Source organism: Hyperolius riggenbachi, chromosome 10, assembly GCF_040937935.1.
Source record: "Hyperolius riggenbachi isolate aHypRig1 chromosome 10, aHypRig1.pri, whole genome shotgun sequence".
NCBI classification, from domain to species: domain Eukaryota; kingdom Metazoa; phylum Chordata; class Amphibia; order Anura; family Hyperoliidae; genus Hyperolius; species Hyperolius riggenbachi.
In genome coordinates this window covers 273,269,540-273,293,659 of record NC_090655.1, presented here as the reverse complement: position 1 = coordinate 273,293,659, position 24,120 = coordinate 273,269,540, and the positions used below count along the sequence as shown (strand labels likewise).

At 46.5% G+C, this 24,120-nt stretch overlaps 1 pseudogene; it reads left to right on the top strand.

The window, feature by feature from the left end:
• Window positions 1-24,120, top strand: part of LOC137537207 (uncharacterized) — a 76,848-nt pseudogene that overhangs the window by 26,878 nt on the left and 25,850 nt on the right.

The window sequence follows — 24,120 nt, the reverse complement described above, 5'->3', positions numbered from 1 at the left end:
GAAAATGAGACATAAATTACTTTTCTCATATGCTGCTCTCACTTACAGTAAGTAGTAGAAATCTGACATTACCGACAGATTTTGGACTAGCTGATCTTCTCACAGGGGGTTCTCAGGCTAGTCTTTATTTTCAAAAGCACTTAGTGAATGGCAGTTGATCCGTCCAACTGCCAAAAAAGTGTGTACAATGACCAACAAACAAAACAAACAAACACAGAACATTTAGATCGCGCTTTTCTCCTGGCGGACTCAAAGCGCCAGAGCTGCAGCCACTAGGGCGCGCTCTATAGGCAGTAGCAGTGTTAGGGAGACTTGCCCAAGGACTCCTACTGAATAGGTGCTGGCTTACTGAACAGGCAGAGCCAGGATTCGAACCCAGGTCTCCTGTGTCAGAGGCAGAGCCCTTACCCATTACACTATCCAGCCACTGGGAGGGAGGCTGGCCAGCATCTTTGTATAAATCTTTTTCAGGGAGTGTCTTTATAAAGAATAAAGGCTATGCTGAGAATCCCCTATGAAGAGATGGACTAGCCCAAAAGCTGTCGGTAAAGTCAGATTTCTACTACCTACTGTAAGTGACAGCAACATAGGAGAGAAGTCATTTATGGCTCATTTTACTGTGGGAGAAATGTACTTTTTATTTGTATGTGTTTTAAATTTTAAGATTTTCGCGACAGTTCCTCTTTAAGGTAGATGTTCATTTCAGCCCATTGGTAGCCCTTTAAAATCCCCTACTCTTTCTAAACATCAGCACTCCGTACAGGTACAGTTCTGTAATGGAGCCCATGCATCAATAAAAGCAAGAAAAAAGTCCAACTACTCACACTGCAGAGCTTTAGCACCAGGGAGTCAACCAGTCCACACCCGGATCCACCTGAGGTGCAGGTATACACGGCAAAGGAGAAAGATGACTGGGTCTCAAACCTGGATTTTAGCGCAAATTAGCAGTAACTTATTTCACCATAGCAAAAGATAACACAATGTTTTAACACTTGATAAAGGGCGCTGGCCGAAACGTTGTGTTATCTTTTGCTATCTTTTTCCTGCATATGTATGACTTTCATGGATATTCTGTCTCTGTTTGCTGTTTACGCTTACTATTGTGGCGATCTTGTATGTAAATATAGTTACTGTTTTGTGCTTTCATAAAAGCTTTTTTTTTTTAAAAAAAGAATCAAACAAAGCTTCCATGTTGAGCTCAAAGAATACGAATATCACACTGGTGCGTGACGAGACAACGTACAGATAATTACACAATAATAGTACAATGTGTAGTCGAGACCGGTCAGAACGTGTGCACAAGTTTTAGTGATATCGAGGTACAAAGTCGTAAGCTAAACCGTAGTAAGATCGAGCAGGGTCATACACGTGTATCAGATGTCAGTCGTATTGCAAGGATCAGACAGTAACAGAGTCAGGGACAGGCCGTGTTGGTAACGTAAATCAGATGGCAGCAGTACAGAAGGGCTAGACTAGAGCGAGGTCAGGAAACAAGCAAGAGGTCGGTACACAGGTAAATATATACCATAAGATGTTACTTCAATAATATCAGGAGGATGAATTACAATAATAATAATCAATACGAAAATAACAAACAGCTGACTAACTGGAGTACATATATATTGTGCGTCTACACAATATATTAATGTAGCTCAGAGTAGCTAGCTAGGCCAAGAACCAGCGAACTGATTAGTATCAAGGCCAACGATAGACTGAGAGCTCTGGCCTTATATACAAAATCCCAATTCCCCAGAACCACTCCCCTAGTGATGTCACCTAGTGACATCACTGCTGATGTCAGCTAGACCCTCCTTCTAAGCCTATAAAGACAGCTCTGAGTTGCGTGCGTCCTGCCAGAAACATATAGTGAAGTTGAAATCCGCACAATCCTGGTTAGGTAAAATTGCTTTATTACTGTAAATCATGCACATATCAAAACAGATATCCAAACACCACTTGCTGACATGTTTCAGACGTAGCACCGTCCTTAATCATAGCACAGGTGCAAAGTGACAGGAAGGACTCTTATAAAGAAAGAGCCACACCCAAATGACACACAATTGCAAACCCCACCCAAGGAAAAGGAATGTACATAAAACTGAGAAAAAAAACCTCTCAATTTCATATTTGGTTCACCCTCCACCACAACAGGAGGAGGAGGAGCCTAGGGTGAAATGGTGTTGGCAACTGGTTTCAAAAGTGAGACATGAAAAGAATTAATTCCCTTGATAGACTGGGGTAGCGTCACCCTATGCACCACATCATTAATTTTCTCCTGAATGGGGTATGGACCAATAAACCTGGGACCCAACTTCTTGGCGTAGGGGAATATTATGGGTAGAAACCCACACAAGGTTTCCCGGGGAAAATTGAATCTCAGGTGAACGTCAGGCATCGGCATAGAATTTCTGGCGAGAAACTGCATTCTGCAAATTCTGCTGAGCCTGAGGCCAAATCTGCTGAATGTATGTGCTCCACTCCTCTAACTCTGGAAACGGAGAAGAAGAGGATGGAAAGAAAGTAAACTTGGGATTCTGACCTGTCACTATCACAAATGGTGATAATTTGGTAGAGGAGTCAGATAAGTTTGGTAAATGCAAACTCTGCAAATGGTAAATACTCTAACCACGACTCTTGACAGTCAGAGACGAAACAGCGGAGATATTGCTCTAAGGAATGGTTAGTTCTCTCCGTCTGTCCATTAGTTTCTGGGTGAGAACCAGAAAAGAAGGACAGTTTAGTTCCCAAAAGGTCACAGAATGCATGCCAGAAACGAGAAACAAACTGGACCCCTCTGTCTGATAACACGCTTTCAGGAATGCCATGCAATCGAAACACGTGTACAATGAAGAGTTTGGCTAATTTCTGCGCAGAGGGCAATCCAGAGAATGGTAAAAAATGTGCCATTTTGCTGAAACGGTCGACTACGACCCAAATTACCCTTTTCCTCCAGAGGAGGGCAAATCTACCACAAAATCCATCGAGGGATGGGACCAAGGTCTCGATGGAATGGGTAGTGGCATAAGATGATCCCGAGGGTCAGCCCAGGATACCTTACTTCTGGCACAGGTAGGACAAGCTGCTACAAAAGCCTTACAATCCTTGCTGATAGAAGGCCACCATACATGACGGGACAAAAGATCAAGTGTTTTAACCTCTCCCGGGTGTCCCGTCTATTTTGAGTCATGGAACACTTGAAGTATTTGAAGTCGTAAATGCAATGGAACAAACTCAACACCAGGGGGTTTCTCAGGAGGACTATCCTGTTGGAAGGGTTGTAATGTCTAATACAAATCTGAAAATTCTTGTGTGTGGGTGGCAGCCAACACACATCGTGTGGGCACAATAATTTTAGGAGGAACGTCCTGAGACATTTCGGATTCAAAGGTTCTAGATAATGCATCTGCTTTTACATTCTTGGACCCAGGTTTGTTTTTCTGCAGTACAATTCTCACATGACCCCGGTGTTCAGCCAAAGAATTGGAAAAGATTAGAATGTCATCAAGGTAAACGACAACAAATTTTCCCAACATGTCTCTGAAAATATCGTTTACAAAATCTTGGAAGACGGCGGGTGCGTTACAGAGCCCAAACTGCATTACTAAATACTCATAATGGCCGTCTTGAGTATTAAAAGCCGTCTTCCACTCATCCCCTTGTCGTATTCTGATTAAATTGTATGCTCCCTGTAAATAAAGCTTGGCGAAGATCCTAGCACCTGGCACCTGAGCAAATAAATCATCAATTAATAGCAGAGGATATCGGTTCTTTACCGTAATGTTGTTCAACCCTATGTAATCTATACATGGCCGAAGCCCATCATCTTTTCTTTTTTTCCATGAAGAAAAAGCCGGCGTCGGTTGGAGATGTGGATGGCCTAATGAACCCCTTTTCCAGATTTTCACGGATGTACTCTTTCATAGCTAACTTTTCAGGCCCTGTGAGATTATACAAATGACCTCGAGGAGGCATAGTCCCTGGTAAAAGCTCAATGGGACAATCATAGGGTCTGTGAGGTGGTAATTTGTCAGCAGACTGAGGGGAAAATACATCAAAGAAATCTGTGTAGGGTTGTGGAATCACATTCTGTTTACGTCCAAGACTGAAAAGAGGAACACCCCTTAAACACTCATCCTGACAGCGATGTGACCAGCTTGTGAGTTGTCCTGTGGACCAGTTTATGTGAGGGTTATGTAGTTGCAGCCAAGGTAACCCTAGTACAATAGGACTAGACGGCATTTTAAGCATATATATAGTGGCTTGCAAAAGTATTCGGCCCCCTTGAAGTTTTCCACATTTTGTCACATTATTGCCACAAACATAAATCAATTTTATTGGAATTCCACGTGAAAGACCAATACGAAGTGGTGTACACGTGAGAAGTAGAGATGTCGCGAACCTCCGATTTTTGGTTCGCGAAAGGTTCGCATGTGTATACATCAATCAGGTAGTGTAATTAAGGTACTGCTTCACACTGACACACCAAACTCACTGTGTAACGCACCGCAAACAGCTGTTTGTGTAGTGTCGGCCATGCTGGACTACTGCGCAGCATGCTCGCCCGGCTGATGTAGCTGAATGACAGAACAGTGACTGTCCAGCTGATCAAATTTGGTCTGACCACAATGAAGCAACGACCTTATTATCTTTTGTGTGCCACCCCCACCCGAGACACTCAAATAGCCGGCGGTCATTGCTTCATTGTGATGCGCAAGCCCCTTCACCGCGGCAAGGTAATGATCACGAAGGGGGATGGGCACATGTACACGCACCAGAAAAATTAGTGTAGCGGCCGCTGCTAGCAGCGGCCTTAAAAATTCAGGAATCCGCCTAGAGTCCTGGACCCTGTTGGTAGTGGCGGAGAAGGCAGTCAAGCGGCCTGCAGGCAGAGATGCTGTGTGTGGGGACTGACTTAGTCTTCGGTCGTGCAGTAGCCCTCCGTGATCCATTCCTCATTCATTTTGATAAAGGTCAGGTACTGAACACTGTCGTGACTTAGGCGACTTCTCTTCTCAGTAACTATGCCTCCAGCTGCACTGAAGGTCCTTTCTGACAGGACGCTTGCGGCAGGGCAAGAGAGAAGTTGTATGGCAAATTGGGACAGCTCTGGCCACAGGTCAAGCCTGCGCAACCAGTAGTCCAAGGGTTCATCGTCGCTTTTCGCAGAGTCTACATCCACACTCAAGGCCAGGTAGTCGGCTACCTGCCGGTCCAGGCGTTGGTGGAGGGTGGATCCGGAAGGACTATGGCGAGGAGTTGGACTAAAGAACGTCCGCATGTCCGACATCACCCTGAGATCGCTGGAGCGTCCTGTCCTTGCCTGCGTGGACTTGGGAGGAGGAGGGTTACTGCCAGTGGTACCTTGATTGCGTTGTGCAGCCACATCACCCTTAAATGCATTGTAAAGCATCATCGACAGCTTGTTCTGCAAGTGCTGCATCCTTTCCGCCTTCCGCTTTTTTCTTCTGAGCACTGTATTTTGGGGCAGGTCCGCACGAAATCACAGCAACACCACCTCGCACAGCCACAGACCTGCCGGTGCCTGGTGGCCTTCCTCTGGGTCTGCCTCTACCTCTTCCTCTACCTGGTTTGTCCATTTTGTCCATCTCGGGGTCGGGGGTATGCTAGCTATATGCAGTGAGGTGGGTTCTCACTCAACACAACAGGTAGTTAGATGCATCGAGGTGGCCAGGTGGGTTCTCACTCAACACAACAGGTAGTTAGATGCAGTGAGCTGGGTTCACTCAACACAACGCTAGGTATATGCAGTGATGAGGTGGGTTAAGTAAACACAACAGGTACTGGGTAGTTAGATGCAGTGAGCTGGGTTCACTCAACAGTAAAGGTACTTAAGATGCAGTGAGGTGGGTTCTCACTCAACACAACAGGTAGTTAGATGCAGCGAGGTGGCCAGGTGGGTTCTCACTCAACACAACAGGTAGTTAGATGCAGTGAGCTGGGTTCACTCAACACAACGCTAGGTATATGCAGTGATAAGGTGGGTTAAGTAAACACAACAGGTACTGGGTAGTTAGATGCAGTGAGCTGGGTTCACTCAACAGTAAAGGTACTTAAGATGCAGTGTGAGGTGGGTTCTCACTCAACACAACAGGTAGTTAGATGCAGCGAGGTGGCCAGGTGGGTTCACACTCAACACAACAGGTAGTTAGATGCAGTGAGCTGGGTTCACTCAACACAACGCTAGGTATATGCAGTGATGAGGTGGGTTAAGTAAACACAACAGGTACTGGGTAGTTAGATGCAGTGAGCTGGGTTCACTCAACAGTAAAGGTACTTAAGATGCAGTGAGGTGGGTTCTCACTCAACACAACAGGTAGTTAGATGCAGCGAGGTGGCCAGGTGGGTTCTCACTCAACACAACAGGTAGTTAGATGCAGTGAGCTGGGTTCACTCAACACAACGCTAGGTATATGCAGTGATGAGGTGGGTTAAGTAAACACAACAGGTACTGGGTAGTTAGATGCAGTGAGCTGGGTTCACTCAACACAAAGCTAGGTATATGCAGTGATGAGGTGGGTTAAGTAAACACAACAGGTACTGGGGTATATGCAGTACTGGGTAGTACAATGTGCAGCTCCCTGTCACACACACAGGTAGTCACTGAATGTGCTGGGCTGCTGGCAGTGGCACACACACTATCAATTAGCAAGGCTGTGCATGCAACAAAAGTGTCAGTTTGACAAACAAAAAAAATAAAAATGTACAGGTTGAGCTCTGAAAAGAGCTGTTGCTGGGTGCTTTAAAAGCAATAATAATCAGTCAGGAGCAAGCAAAGCAGCCTAGAACCTAACTACTCTGTTCCTAGGAGAAAAAGTCTGCAGCAGCTGTCCCTTTCCTCTCACTAGCAGGCACACGAGTGAGTGTAATGGCCGCCGGAGGCTGCCTTATATAAGGGGGGGTGGGGCTCCAGGGCTTAGTGTAGCCTGAATGGCTACAATGTGCCTGCTGACTGTGATGCAGAGGGTCAAAGTTGACCCTCATAGTGCATTATGGGGCGAATCGAACTTCCGCAAAAGTTCGCCTGGTGCAGGCGAACGCGAACCCCCGAAGTTCGCCTGGAACCGTTCGCCGGCGAACCGTTCGCTACACCTCTAGTGAGAAGTGGAATGACAATCATACATGATTCCAAACTTTTTTTTACAAATAAATAACTTCAAGGTGGGGAGTGCGTAATTAATTATTCAGCCCCCTGAGTCAATACTTTGTAGAACCACCTTTTGCTGCAATTACAGCGGCCAGTCTTTTAGGGTATGTCTCTACCAGCTTTGCACATCTAGAGATTGAAATCCTTGCCCATTCTTCTCTGCAAAACAGCTCCAGCTCAGTCAGATTAGATGGACAGCGTTTGTGAACACCAGTTTTCAGATCTTGCCACAGATTCTCGATTGGATTTATATCTGGACTTTGACTGGGCCATTCTAACACATGGATATGTTTTGTTTTAAACCATTCCATTGTTGCCCTGGCTTTATGTTTAGGGTCGTTGTCCTGCTGGAAGGAGAACCTCCACCCCAGTCTCAAGTCTTTTGCAGACTCCAAGAGGTTTTCTTCCAAGATTGCCCTGTATTTGGCTCCATCCATCTTCCCATCAACTCTGACCAGCTTCCCTGCCCCTGCTGAAGAGAAGCACCCCAGAGCATAATGCTTCACCATATTTTACAGTGGGAATGGTGTGTTTAGAGTGATGTGCAGTGTTAGTTTTCCGCCACACATAGCGTTTTGCATTTTGGCCAAAAAGTTCCATTTTGGTCTCATCTGACCAGAGCACCTTCTTCCACATGTTTGCTGTTTTCCCCACATGGCTTGTGGCAAACTGCAAACGGGACTTCTTATGCTTTTCTGTTAACAATTGCTTTCTTCTTGCCACTCTTCCATAAAGGCCAACTTTGTACAGTGCATGACTAATAGTTGTCCTATGGACAGAGTCTCCCACCTGAGCTGTAGATCTCTGCAGCTCGTCCAGAGTCATCATGGGCCTGCATTTGACTGCATTTCTGATCAGCGTTCTCCTTGTTCAACCTGTGAGTTTAGGTGGATGGCCTTATCTTGGTAGGTTTACAGTTGTGCCATACTCCTTCCATTTATGAATGATCGCTTGAACAGTGCTCCGTGAGAAGTTCAAGGCTTTGGAAAACGTTTTGTAGCCTTAACCTGCTTTAAATTTCTCAATAACTTTATCCCTGACCTCTCTGGTGTGTTCTTTGGACTTCATGGTGTGGTTGCTCCCAATATTATCTTAGACAACCTCTGAGACCGTCACAGAGCAGCTGTATTTGTACTGACATTAGATTACACACAGGTGCTCTCTATTTAGTCATTAGCACTCATCAGGCAATGTCTATGGGCAACTGACTGCACTCAGACCAAAGGGGGCTGAATAATTATGCACACCCCACTTTGCAGTTATTTATTTGTAAAAAATGTTTGGAATAATGTATGGTTTTCGTTCCACTTCTCACATGTACACCACTTTGTATTGGTCTTTCACATGGAATTCCAATAAAATTGATTCATGTTTGTGGCAGTAATATGACAAAATGTGGAAAACTTCAAGGGGGCCGAATACTTTTGCAAGCAACCGTAATTGCATTTTTTCATAGTGCAACGCTCCAACTTGGACTGAAATTTCAGGTGTAAGAGTGATAGGTGTTTTAGCCTGTAAAGGCGTATCATCAATAGCCGTGACGTACAACTTGCTCTGCAGAGGTATGGCAGGAATTCCCAGATCGGAGGCTAAGGTAGAATCAATAAAATTCCCTGCTGCACCAGAATCTATAAAGGCCTCAGACTGAAGCGACTTATCGCTCCAGTGTATGGTAATTGGAACCAAAATTTTCTTAGTTTTAAGGGGAAAGACCGGCTCGCCCAGATGACGTTCCCCAACTTCATCTAGGCGCTGGAGTTTTCCGAAGCCTTCTTTGCAGTGCAAGTGTGAACGAAATGGCCCTTCTCCCCACAATACATACACAATCCCTCCTGCCGCCTCCTAAGTTTCTTCGCTGCTGACAGTCGGAAGAAACCTAGTTGCATTGGTTCATCATCAGTAGTTGTTTTATCTGACTTAAGGTTCCCTGAGGTGGAATAGACCCTACCCTGACGTCGGTATCTAATCCGCCTGTCAACCTTTATGGCTAGAGAGATTGCCTCCTCTAGATTCTTGGGCTCAGGATGGCTGACCAATGCATCATTAACTGAATCAGCTAAACCGAAAAGGAATTGGTCTAGGAGTGCTGCCCCACCCCATTTGACTGATACAGACTACTTCCTAAATTCAGCCGCATAATCCTCAATGGTATGTTTACTCTGCCGTAAACCCGTAATTTGCACGCAGCTGTGGATGAAACAAAAGGATCATCATATATAATGGCAATGGCCTCCAAATAATTTTTCCACTGAGGATAAAGCTTCATGATCTGCCCCCAACCCATAGGCCCAGGTCTGAGCATCACCCTGCAATAAGGTCTTAAAGAGAGTCTGAAGCGAGAATAGATCTCGCTTCAGACCTCATATATAGCAGGGGCACGTGTGCCCCTGCTAAAACGCCGCTATCCCGCGGCTTAACGGGGGTCCCTGTCCCCCCAAATCCCCTCCGTAATGCGGGGTAACGCTTCCGCATTGGGGCAGGGCTAACCGCCGCAGCCCTGCCCCATGCGCGTCTGTCAGACGCGTATCTCCGCCTCTCCCCCGCCCCTCTCAGTCTTCCTTCACTGAGAGGGGCGGGGGAGAGGCGGCGATGCGCGTCTGATAGATGCGCTGGGAGGCAGGGCTGCAGCCGTTAGCCCTGCCTCCAGGAAGAAAAAAACCTACGACCAACTTGCGACCAAGGTTTGCGGGGGGTGGGTTGGGGGGACAGGGACCCTCGTGCAGCCGCGGGATATCGGCGTTTTAGCAGGGGCACATGTGCCCCTGCTAAATATGAGAGCTGAAGCGAGATTTAGTCTCGCTTCAGTGTCTCTTTAACCAATGTAATCTTCTGGGACTCCGTTCCCAAAGATCTGGCCCTGACCTCAAAATAAGACATACATCTATTACAGAAGTTACTGAAATCAGAACGTAATTTCTCTGGTAACAGCATTTCAGGTTCAATAATGGGTTGTATAGGAACATTGGGCTGTGAGTTGTTAGCGTTAACGGAGGCACTTAACTGAGCAAAAGAGTTAGTTAACGGAGTCTGCTGAGTGGCCACTTGCTCAGAGAGTTGATTAACAGCTCCCACTAATGAGGCGATCTGATTTCGCAGCTCGTCCATCTTTTTTGGGGCCTTGATAATATCACGCTGGTGCGTGACGAGACAACATACAGATAATTACACAATAATAGTACAATGTGTTGTCGATATTGGTCAGAACTTGTGCACAAGTATTAGTGATATCGAGGTACAAAGTTGTTAAGCTAAATCGTAGTCAAATCGAGCAGGGTCATACACCTATATCAGATGCAGGGCCGGATTTAGCACTAGGCACTGTAGGCACGTGCCTACAGGCGCCATGTGCTACAGAGGCGGCAGGCAGCAGTGCAGCAAATCTCTCCAGCTGTCCTCATTTACCATGACAGTGCGCCCCGCTCCACATCCGGCCCTGCTGTGCATCGGGTGCTGTATCGCAGCACTAATATCTGATGCAATACCGCCCCACTCTGCACTGAATTTCTCAGTGCATCTGCTGACAGAGCTCCTGCTACAGGGTGTGCCAAAACTTCCGTTGGGACTCTCGGAAAGTGTGTAGCTGCTCAAGCAGAGCTTTCTCCCCGGACAGGCATGAGAGGGAACAGGCTTCACGCTGCTGCAGCTCCAGCCGGAGAAAGAGTGTGGGATCCTCCTCCCTCTCCTCGAGGAAACTTCAAAGGCTTTACTGCTGTGCTGGTAAAGTATTTCCTTCTTCTTTTAGCAGTTTGATTGTCCAGAGGTTAGGGGGGGTTAGAGGGGGTTGTACAGCGTGTGTACATTATTATTATTTATAGTATTTATAAAGCGCCAACATATTACGCAGCGCATACATTGTATGTATGCATGTTGTGTGAGCCAGGGTGTGTGTACAGTGTGTGTATGTGTGCGCCAGAGTGTCTGTGTGTGTGCCAGAGAGTGTGTGTGTGTGTGTCTGTGTGTGTGCCAGAGAGTGTGTGTGTGTGTGTCTGTGTGTGTGCCAGAGAGTGTGTGTGTGTGTGTCTGTGTGTGTGCCAGAGAGTGTGTGTGTGTGTGTGTGTGTGTGTGTGTGTGTGTGTGCGCCAGAGAGTGTGTGCTTGTGCGTGTGTGTGTGTGTGTGCCAGAGTGTGTGTGTGTGTGTGTGTGTGTGTGTGCCAGAGAGTGTGTGCTTGTGCGTGTGTGTGTGTGTTTTCGTATATAGTTGGGAGTATAATCTTTTAACACAAAAGGGAAAAAGAGAAAACCTTTAATCCTTTTTAGGGTGATCCACTCTACCCTATCAATGCTTCACATATGTAGAAAGGACCATAAAGATGAAAACATTCGGACAGGGACTTTTCAATGCAAAAAATATCAAAAACTTTATTGACACACACATAGAAAAAGGTAATAAAAACTCTCTGTTAGAGGTTCCTTGTGGATATTTCCAATACATAATTTACAGCACAGACATCAGCTTTATTGTAGACTTAATGCAAATTTTTTGAAAAAGGTAACGACACGCTCGTTTCGGGCACAAAAGGCCCTTCATCAGGCCAGGTTGCAGAAAGCACTGTCTACAAAAGAACACATAAACAAGTATATATTAATAACATTAATATAATGTATAAATCAATTCCAGCACCTCACAGAGGAATAACCCGAAAGTGAAAATGATGACGCCGTGTGGACACAAGGTCCCATATCAGTGGACCTCCACACTTGTCAAGGAGAAAAAAGAGGTGTCAATATCAGACAGAAAGACACGAGCAGCAATGGACGAGAAACCTGGCACATCTCAAAAACCCTGCTAGCTAGTGATATGCCAGGTTTCTCGTCCATTGCTGCTCGTGTCTTTCTGTCTGATATTGACACCTCTTCTTTCTCCTTGACATGTGTGGAGGTCCACTGATATGGGACCTTGTGTCCACACGGCGTCATCATTTTCACTTTCGGGTTATTCCTCTGTGAGGTGCTGGAATTGATTTATACATTATATTAATGTTATTAATATATACTTGTTTATGTGTTCTTTTGTAGACAGTGCTTTCTGCAACCTGGCCTGATGAAGGGCCTTTTGTGCCCGAAACGAGCGTGTCGTTACCTTTTTCAAAAAATTTGCATTAAGTCTACAATAAAGCTGATGTCTGTGCTGTAAATTATGTATTGGAAATATCCACAAGGAACCTCTAACAGAGAGTTTTTATTACCTTTTTCTATGTGTGTGTCAATAAAGTTTTTGATATTTTTTGCATTGAAAAGTCCCTGTCCGAATTTTTTCATCTTTATGGTCCTTTCTACATATGTGATGTGTGCATGTGTGTGACAGACTGTGTGTGTCTCTTTGTGTACCAGTGTGTGTGTGTGTGTGTGTGTGTGTGTGTGTGTGTGTGTGTGTGGCAGAGTGTGTGTGCCTCTTTGTGTACCAGTGTGTGTGTGTGTGTGTGTGTGTGTGTGGCAGAGAGTGTGTGTGTGTGTGTGTGGCAGAGAGTGTGTGTGTGTGAGTCTCTTTGTGTACCAGTGTGTGTGTGCGTGCGTGGCAGAGTGTGTGTGTGTGTGTGTGTGTCTCTTTGTGTACCAGTGTGTGTGTGTGTGTGTGTGTGTGTGTGTGTGTGTGTGTGTGCGTGCGTGTGTCTTTGTGTACCTGTGTGTGTGTCTTTGTGTACCAGTGTGTGTGTGTGGCAGACTGTGTGTGTCTCTTTGTGTACCAGTGTGTGTGTGCCAGAGAGTGTGAGGCAGAGTGTGTGTGTGTGTGTGTCTCTTTGTGTACCAGTGTGTGTGCGTGTGTGTGTGGCAGAGTGTGTGTATGTGTGTGTGTGTGTATGTGTGGGTGTGTCTTTGTGTACCAGTGTGTGTGTGTGTCTTTGTTTACCTGTGTGTGTGTGTGTGTATGTTTGTGGCAGAGTGTGTGTGTCTCTTTGTGTACCAGTGTGTGTGTGTGTCTCTTTGTGTACCAGTGTGTGTGCATGTGTGTGACAGAGAGAGAGAGTGTGTGTGTGTGTGTGTGTGTGTGTGTGTGTGTGTGTGTGTGTGTGTGTGTGTGTGTGTGTTTGTGTGTCTCTTTGTGTACCAGTGTGTGTGTGTGTGTATGTTTGTGACAGAGTGTGTGTCTCTTTGTGTACCAGTGTGTGTGTATGTTTATGGCAGAGTGTGTATGTGTGTGTCTCTTTGTTTACCAGTGTGTGTGTGTGTGTCTCTTTGTTTACCAGTGTGTGTGTGTGTGTGTGTATCCACAGTGTGTATGTGTGTGTGTGTCCATAGCGTGTGTATGTGTGTGTCAGAGAGTGTGTGTTTGTGTGCAGGGCCAGCCCTACAATATAGGCAAGGGGGGCATTACTCCCTGGCCCTAGAGTCCGTAGGGGCCCCCCAAGTGTATACCATTTTGTTCCTTTAAAAATTCAGTTTGCTCCACTGCGGCCACCCATGGCTTGTGTAACTGTGCGGTGTGGATGGTAGTGTGTGGTGAGTCGTCAGCTCAGCAGGCAGGGGAGGGAGGCAGGGATACATACGTTATCTATTTTGCATCATGGTTTCAATGGTTCCCTTTCCGCCTGTTGGACCACAGTGGCGCTCTCACCCGACATGATGTCACATTCCAGCATCACGTCGGGGTTGAGCGCCGCTGCTGCACACAAGGCAGGACGAGAACCATGTAAACCACAATGCCTCCTTCCTGTGCCTGCTGAGCTGCCGAATTACCCCACCATCATCCACACCACACAGCTATGCCCACCACCATCCACACCACACAGCTATGCCCATCACCATCCACACCATGCAGCTATGCCCACCACCATCCACACCACACAGCTATGCCCACCACTATCCACACCACACAGTTATGCACACCACCATCCTCACCACAGTTATGCCCACCACCATCCTCACCACACAGCTATGCCCACCACCATCCACACCACACAGTTATGCCCACCACCATCCACACCACACAGCTATGCCCACCACTATCCACACCACACAGCTATGCCCACCACCATCCACACCACACAGCTATGCCCACCACCATCCACACCACACAGTTATGCACACCACCCAGCTATGCCCACCACCATCCACACCACACAGCTATGCCCACCACTATCCACACCACACAGCTATGCCCACCACCATCCACACCACACAGCTATGCCCACCACCATCCTCACCACACTGTTATGCACACCACCATCCACACCACAGTTAAGCCCACCACCATCCACACCACACAGTTATGCCCACCATCATCCACACCACACAGCTATGCCCACCACCATCCACACCACACAGCTATGCCCACCACCATCCACACCACACTGTTATGCACACCACCATCCACACCACCCAGCTATGCCCACCACCATCCACACCACACAGCTATGCACACCACCATCCACACCACACAGTTATGCACACCACCATCCACACCACCCAGCTATGCCCACCACCACCATCCACACCACACAGCTATGCCCACCACCATCCACACCACACAGCTATGCCCACCACCATCCACACCACACAGCTATGCCCACCACCATCCACACCACACAGCTATGCCCACCACCATCCACACCACCCAGCTATGCCCACCACCACCATCCACACCACCCAGCTATGCCCACCACCATCCACACCACACAGCTATGCCCACCACCATCCACACCACCCAGCTATGCCCACCACCATCCACACCACCCAGCTATGCCCACCACCATCCACACCACGCAGCTATGCCCACCACCATCCACACCACGCAGCTATGCCCACCACCATCCACACCACGCAGCTATGTCCACCACTATCCACACCACACAGTTATGCCCACCACCATCCTCACCACACAGTTATGCCCACCACCATCCTCACCACACAGCTATGCCCACCACCATCCACACCACCATCCACACCACCCAGCTATGCCCACCACCATCCACACCACACAGCTATGCCCACCACTATCCACACCACACAACTATGCCCACCACCATCCACACCACCCAGCTATGCCCACCACCATCCACACCACACAGTTATGCCCTCCACCCAGCTATGCCCACCACCATCCACACCACACAGCTATGCCCACCACCATCCACACCACACAGTTATGCACACCACCATCCACACCACCCATCTATGCCCACCACCATCCACACCACACAGCTATGCCCACCACCATCCACACCACACAGTTATGCACACCACCATCCACACCACCTAGCTATGCCCCCCACCATCTACGCCCACCACCATCCACACCACACAGTTATGCCCACCACTATCCACACCACACAGCTATGCCCACCACCATCCACACCACACAGTTATGCCCACCACCATCCACACCACACAGCTATCCCCACCACCATCCACACCACACAGCTATGCCCACCACCATCCACACCACACAGCTATGCCCACCACCATCCACACCACACAGCTATGTTCACCACCATCCACACCACACAGTTATGCCCACCACCATCCACACAGCTATGTCCACCACCATCCACACCACACAGCTATGCCCACCACCATCCACACCACACAGTTATGCCCACCACCATCCACACCACACATCTATGCCCACCACCATCCACACCACACAGCTATGCACACCACATAGCTATGCTCACCACCATCCACACCACACAGCTATGCCCACCACCATCCACACCACACAGTTCTGCCCACCACCATCCACACCACACAGCTATGCCCACCACCATCCACACCACACAGCTATGCACACCACCATCCACACCACACAGTTCTGCCCACCACCATCCACACCACACAGCTATGTCAACCACCATCCACACCACACAGCTATGCCCACCACCATCCACACCACAGTTATGCCCACCACCATCCACACCACAGTTAGGCCCACCACCATCCACACCACACAGTTATGCCCACCACCATCCACACCACACAGTTATGCCCACCACCATCCACACCACACAGTTATGCCCACCATCATTCACACCACACAGTTATGCACACCACCTTTCACACCACACAGTTATGCCCACCACCATCCACACCACAGTTATGCACACCACACAGCTATGTCCACCACCATCCACACCACAGTTATGCCCACCACCATCCAAACAACACTGTTAAACAAGCCGTGGCTGTGTTGCTGCGAGCAATGCACCAAAAAGGTATCCTGCTGTAGCCATGAAGTCATGTTGCATGCTGCAAGGGAGGGAAGAGACACAGAACTTGCAGGCATTAATATCTTACACTTCTGCTGTAAAGTGATGTGGCTTTTTAGATCTGCAGGCACTGGTCTTCTCACATTTTCAATATAGCTTATTAAAATACCTGAATTTTCTGTAAGTAATCTTTGTGAGGGCTCACCCTGCTGCCAGGCCATCCCAGGTCTCTCCCTACTTATGCTCCCTGCGGCCCCTGCACCATTTCTGCCAGTGTACCAACTCACCTGCCCTGGTGCGTTCGCTCCCCGTCTTCATCCTTGCTAGCTGTATTATCTCAGTAACCTGGCCCATGTCATTATGTAATAACTAGCAAGGATGAAGACGAGAGTGTACGGACTAATAGAGCAGTGCGCCAGGACAGGTGAGATGGTACGCTGGCAAAAATAGTGCAGGGGCCCCCAGGGATCCCAAGTCAAAGGGATACCTGGCAGTGCATGAGGGGTTGGGGATAGATCAAGATGGATACAGGCTGGCCAGAGTTTGCCAATTGCCAGTATACGGCTCCCTGCACACTGCAAATCCGTTTTGCGATTGCGATTTTGATTTTGATTTTCAATTCCGATTTACCCTGAATACATTCAACAGCAAAACGGATCAAAAAAATGCAGCATGCAGTAAAGATTAAAAATCGGAATTGGATGTAAAAACCGATTAAAAAGCAGAATCGGAATTGGAATCGCATGCAGTGTGCAGGGAGCCTACACGCGCTTGTGACTGGCATTTGGGGCTGGTCTTTGATGCACCACACTGCTCTTTATTGAGACAACGTGCTCTAAATTTGGTAAAATCTGAATGTAAAAGGGGTGTGTGGCCTGTGCTAAGGTGGGATGGAGTTAAGGGCGCCAGAACTTCTGTGCCTATAGGCTCCTAAGCTGTAAATCCGGCCCTGATCAGATGTCAGTCGTATTGCAAGGATCAGACAGTAACAGAGTCAGGGACAGGCCGAGTCGGTAACGTAAATCAGATGGCAGCGGTACAGAAGGACTAGACTAGAGCGAGGTCAGTAAACAAGCAAGAGGTCAGTACACAGGTAAATAGATACAACAAGATGTTACTTCAATAATATCAGGAGGATATTACGAATGAATTACAATAATAAAAATCAATACGAAAATACCAAACAACTGACTAACTGGAGTACATATATATTGTGCATCTACACAATATATTAATGCAGCTCAGAGTAGCTAGCTAGGCCAAGAACCAGTGAACTGATTAGTATCAAGGCCAACGATAGACTGAGAGCTCTGGCCTTCTATATAAAATCCCAATTCCCCAGAACCACTCCCCTAGTGATGTCACCTAGTGACATCACTGCTGATGTCAGCTAGACGCTTCTAAACCTTTAAAGGGGAACTTCAGCCTAAACAAATATACTGTCATTAACCCATTTGCGTTCCATCGTTTTCACTTGAGAAATGTTCACCTCCCATTCATAAGCCTATAACTTTATCACTACTTATCACAATGAACTGATCTATATCTTGTTTTTTCCGCCACCAATTAGGCTTTCTTTGGGGGGTACATTTTGCTAAGAGCCACTTTACTGTAAATGCATTTTAACAGGAAGAATAAGAAAAAAACGGAAAAAATTCATTGTTTCTCAGTTTTCGTATGGCGACAATATTTTATTTGGAAATAAAGGTGCATTTTTTCCATTTTGCATCTATCACTATTTACAAGTTTAAAATAAAAAAAATATATACAAATATTTCATCTTTACATTGATATTTAAAAAGTTTAGACCCTTAGGTAAATATTTACATGTTTGTTTTTTTATTTCAATGTTTTTTGTTTTTTTTTATATTAAACATTTTATTTGGGTAGTTTTGGGAGGGTGGGATGTAAACAATAGGTTTATAATGTAAATGTGTGTTGATTTTTTTTTTTTTAAACTTTTAGTTGTAGTATTACTTTTTGGCCACAAGATGGCGGCCATGAGTTTGTTTACATGACGTCACTCTAAGCGTAACATACGCTTAGAGAGACGCATGGGGGAGGTAACAGCCAGAAAAGGCGCAGCTTCCAAGAGAAGCTGTCGCTTTTTCAGCGGGGGAGAGGAATCAGTGATCGGGCACCATAGCCCGATTCACTGATTGCCTGGCTAACGAACCGTGGGCCGGGGATGGTTCCTGGACGTAGTTTCTACGTCCAGGAACTAAAACAGGTTAAGTTACATTAGTTATGTTAATTAGAATAGATAGGTAATATAACCTTTTACCCAGCCTGTTTTAAAAGAACAGGCAAATGTTTGTGATTCATGGGGGCTGCCATCTTTGTCATGGGGGCAGCCATCTTTTTGGTTGAAAGGAGGTGACAAGGAGCATAAGACACAGTTCCAACTGTCCTGTGTCCTGATTACCCCTCCCAGCTGCACACACTAGGCTTCAAATGCCAAATTCAAAATGTAAAAAAAAAAAATTGCACCAAAACAGCAGAACGAGAACAACAACATCAAAAATCCCATCATGCTTTGCACAGCATCAGGGGAAAAAAGCCCGGGCAGTTTTCTTCTGTGTAGCTAAAAATGAGGCTTGTATAAGAGGAACAAAGTTCTGATGCTGTGAAACTGTTAAAGAAACACCAGGCCTTTTCAGTGCTGCTGAGTCGATTTTTAGTCTGGAGGTTCACTTTAAAGACAGCTCTGAGCTGCGTGCGTCCTGCCAGAAACACGCTGACCCACATCTGTATGGGAGCCGGGGATGCCAATATTCTGACACGTTTACAGAGAAGCTGGGGATGACTTTAATCGAAGAGGAAACGGAAGCTGCTTCCAGCCGCTCCAAACTATCAGAGCAGCCTGCAGAGACCACACCAGGTACGTTTGTTGCAACTAATAACACCTCATAGGTCGACTATTATACTCCAATTTTATTGAGGGAACATATTCCCAACCATAAAACCAATTAAAACGTTAAAATCCCTTCTTCTTTTCCTGTCCATCGACTGGCATCAAAGAACCTCGCGCTCCCACCACCCAAGGAACAGATTCACTGCCAGTGTTGTGCCCCCTCAGTGGGAAATCTGTACCTTGGGTGGTGGGATCGTGAGGTTGTGTGGTGCCAAAAGACCACCACATTTTGGGGTGGTACCGGATCATTGATGACTTGTTCATCTTGTACAAATGAACATATATGCAACCTACTAGAGAGGTCAGGAGTACTGACAATGATAGCATATTCAATATCAGAGACTATATCAATTGCAAGACAACATCAGTAATTTTCATGTTGCAATGCCCATGTGGCAAACAATATGTTGGACAAACAAGAATTCAGTTACAGACCCGCTTATGACAAACAGGTATCGACAGTAAATCTTGCAAAACAAGGGCTTGGAACAAGGAAAGTCAGTCACAACAATAGCAGCACATGCATTTTTCACACAAGAGTTTCCTAAAAGGTGATTTACACCACATCAGGCAGGATATTGGAGGAGGAGACATTACCAGCAAATTACTCAAAGCTGAGGAGAAAAGGATTCATGGGGTACAAAGTAGGAGTCCAGGACATTTGCGTGTGTGCATGGCATCCAAATCTCATGTCTTCATTTCCAGTCTCAACAACAACAACAATAATAATAATAATAATAACAAGGGTAAGAGTAAGTTAAGACAGCAGAGTGCAGGTAATTCCATAAACAGAGGCTGCAGTTAGCCTATTTACCACAAGATGACGACATCACTTCTCCCAGGTGGAACGCACAGGCAGGAAGTAATGAAACCAGAGAAAGGAAATGGTGTAAAATAATTTTGCAGGACCTGGAGACAACATACTAGTGGAAGAGGTAATTCTGTAGCTCTAGTTATATATTGGGCAGAGCAGAGGTCAGGGTGGACATACTTGTTATATATTGGGCAGAGCAGAGGTCGGGGTGGACATACTTGTTATATATTGGGCAGAGCAGAGGTCGGGGTGGACATACTTGTTATATATTGGGCAGAGCAGAGGTCGGGGTGGACATACTTGTTATATATTGGGCAGAGCAGAGGTTGGGGTGGGCATACTTGTTATATATTGGGCAGAGCAAAGGTCGGGGTGGACATACTTGTTATGTAGTGGGCAGAGCAGAGGTCGGATGGACATACTTGTTATATATTGGGCAGAGCAGAGGTCGGGGTGGTCATACTTGTTATATATTGGGCAGAGCAGAGGTCGGGGTGGACATACTTGTTATGTAGTGGGCAGAGCAGAGGTCGGATGGACATACTTGTTATATATTGGGCAGAGCAGAGGTTGGGGTGGGCATACTTGTTATATATTGGGCAGAGCAGAGGTCGGGGTGGACATACTTGTTATGTAGTGGGCAGAGCAGAGGTCGGATGGACATACTTGTTATATATTGGGCAGAGCAGAGGTTGGGGTGGACATACTTGTTATATATTGGGCAGAGCAGAGGTCAGGGTGGACATACTTGTTATGTAGTGGGCAGAGCAGAGGTCGGATGGACATACTTGTTATATATCGGGCAGAGCAGAGGTAGGGTGGACATACTTGTTATATATTGGACAGAGCAGAGGTCGGGGTGGACATACTTGTTATATATTGGGCAGAGCAGAGGTCGGGGTAGACATACTTGTTATATATCGGGCAGAGCAGAGGTCGGGGTGGACATACTTGTTATATATTGGGCAGAGCAGAGGTTGGGGTGGACATACTTGTTATATATTGGGCAGAGCAGAGAGTGGGGTGGGCATACTTGTTATATATCGGGCAAGGCAGAGGTCGGGGTGGACATACTTGTTATATATTGGGCAGAGCAGAGGTCAGGGTGGACATACTGGTTATATATTGGGCAGTGCAGAGGTCGGGGTGGACATACTTGTTATATATTGGGCAGAGCAGAGGTCGGGGTGGACATACTTGTTATATATTGGGCAGAGCAGAGGTCGGGGTGGACATATTGTTATATATCGGGCAGAGCAGAGGTCGGATTGGACATACCTGTTATATATTGGGCAGAGCAGAGGTCGGGGTGGAGATACTTGTTATATATTGGGGAGAGCAGAGGTCGGGGTGGGCATACTTGTTATATATTGGGCAGAGCAGAGGTCGGGGTGGACATATTGTTATATATAGGGCAGGGCAGAGGTCGGATTGGACATACCTGTTATATATTGGGCAGAGCAGAGGTCGGGGTGGAGATACTTGTTATATATTGGGGAGAGCAGATGTCGGGGTGGGCATACTTGTTATATATTGGGCAGAGCAGAGGTCGGGGTGGTCATACTTGTTATATATTGGCAGAGCAGAGGTCGGGGTGGACATACTTGTTATATATTGGGCAGAGCAGAGGTCGGGGTGGACATACTTGTTTTATATCGGGCAGAGCAGAGGTTGGGGTGGACATACTTGTTATATATCGGGCAGAGCAGAGGTTGGGGTGGACATACTTGTTATATATCGGGCAGAGCAGAGGTTGGGGTGGACATACTTGTTATATATTGGGCAGAGCAGAGGTCGGGGTGGACATACTTAGTTACAGAGGAGGTCAGTGTGGAGCTGTGACTGGCCGATCTTGTTTGCCATGGAATACTGAGCCCATAAGATCCTCGTGGAGTAGCTCCCACCTCCAGCTGGTGCCTCACACGTATGCACACTCTCTGTATTACCTTATCTTTGGATCTCTATTACATCTTATGCTATAAATCATGCATCTAAATACACCTTTTCTCATCTGTGGTTATTACTGCAGTTACAGGAGTTTTATGTCCCGCAGTGGGAGAGGGTGGAGTCTGCACAAACAGACAGAGGAGATGGAGGCTGCAGCTGGAGAGGGGTTGGGTGGCCTCTGCTGCTTTGGTCCTGGTATTGGCACTGTCCCAGCTGGGAGGTTTGTTGCTACAGCTCTTGGAGGGTTTGGGGTTAGTAGGTGAGGGACAGGTGGGCTCAGGTATGGTCAGGATATGGAGCTGCAGTTCCATCGGCCTAGTTCATCAGGTGCCAGAGCCATAAGTAATGATAATTTATAGCTAATTAGCTGCAGGCCTCTGCTCCTATCTCCCTCTGTCTCCAGCTGTTCTCTCCTCACATCCTCATCCATCTACCGCTGCCGGCACTGCTGTAACCTCGCAGGAATGTGTGCATGGAGAGGAGGAGAGAAGCCCCAGATGATGAGCAAAGCACACTGGAGGAGAGGACTGTGGTACTGAATGTGCAGATACCACAGCTTATGGGAGATTATTACCCCTAGAAAATTATGTTACTTTCTGTGCTCTGTTTATTACTGCTAATATCTTACAGCTAAAATCTGTCATCTTTTTCAGAACTGAGATCTGAGCTCAAAGAGCAAGAGACGTATGTGAGGAGTGATCAGCAGTCTATGGAGGAGGGTGACATGATAAGGACAAGTAAAGAGGAAGAAGAAGAGACGTATGTGAGGAGTGATCAGCAGTCTATGGAGAAGGGTGACATGATGAGGACAAGTAAAGAGGAAGAAGAGACCTATGTGGGGAGTGATAAGAAATCTATGGTGGAGGGGGACATGATGAGGACAATTAAAAAGGAAGAAGAAGAGACGTGTGTGAGGAGTGATCAGCCGTCTATGGAGGAGGAGGATGTGATGAGGACAATTAAAAAGGAAGCAGAGAGAAATGTGAGGAGTGATCACCTGTGTGCAGAGAAGGGAGACATGATGGGGACAATAAAAGAGGAAGAAGAGACATATGTGAGGAGTGATCAGCAGTCTATGGAGGAGGGTGACATGATGGGGACAATAAAAGAGGAAGAAGAGACGTATGTGAGGAGTGATCGGCAGTCTGTGGAGGAGGGTGACATGATGGGGACAATAAAAGAGGAAGAAGAGACATATGTGAGGAGTGATCAGCAGTCTATGGAGGAGGGTGACATGATGGGGACAATAAAAGAGGAAGAAGAGACGTATATGAGGAGTGATCAGAAGTCTATGGAGGAATTTGAGATGATTGGGACAGCTATAAATGAGGAGCCACTTATAGAGGGTAGAACAGGTGAGTAATCAGGATTAAATATTGAATATCTCTAGTTATAATGACAGTGTCACTGCTCACAGACTGGCCATATTAGGGTTTATGCGATGTACTTATGTTAGATTTTTGTCAACTAAAGCTATTATTTTTGATTGTATATGGTGACAGCTTACTAACAATAACAGTACAGGCACCCTGAGTGCCCTGTTCTTTCTTGTCACACATAGGGTTGCCTAATGTAAAGAGTTACATGCAAAAACAAATTGCTTTTAGTACATATATCACATTTGCACAGGCCTGGAGTAAAAACACAGTAACACACACAAGTGTCTAATAGTGATTTTACTACTGTCATAGAACACCGTCACAGCTTTATACACTTCACTGCCAGAGCTTACGTGACAGCTAAAAATACAGAACACAGAGCATTCCCAAAACAAAAGAGCGCTACTCAGCTTTTCCAGTGTCACCTTGGAGAATCAGCTGTCTTCTCAAGTCCTCCTGTCACCACAATGTATATATATATCCAGTAGGAGTTTACAACCTACTATAACTCATAAAATACATCTTAATTTATGTATAAAAACTCTGACTATAAAAAATAAATCTATAACACCTAATATTCAGTGTTACGCTGCAGCAGATGTGTGGGGGCAGAAATACGTTTTTTTTCAGCAGATCGACTGAAAAATCTCATTGTGTATTCCCAGCATTACAGACATAAAGTCTAGAGTGATGGCTTGTTAGTCAACAGGGGGTGATTACAAGCCACAGGAAGGATCTGTTGTCTAATTACCTGTTTT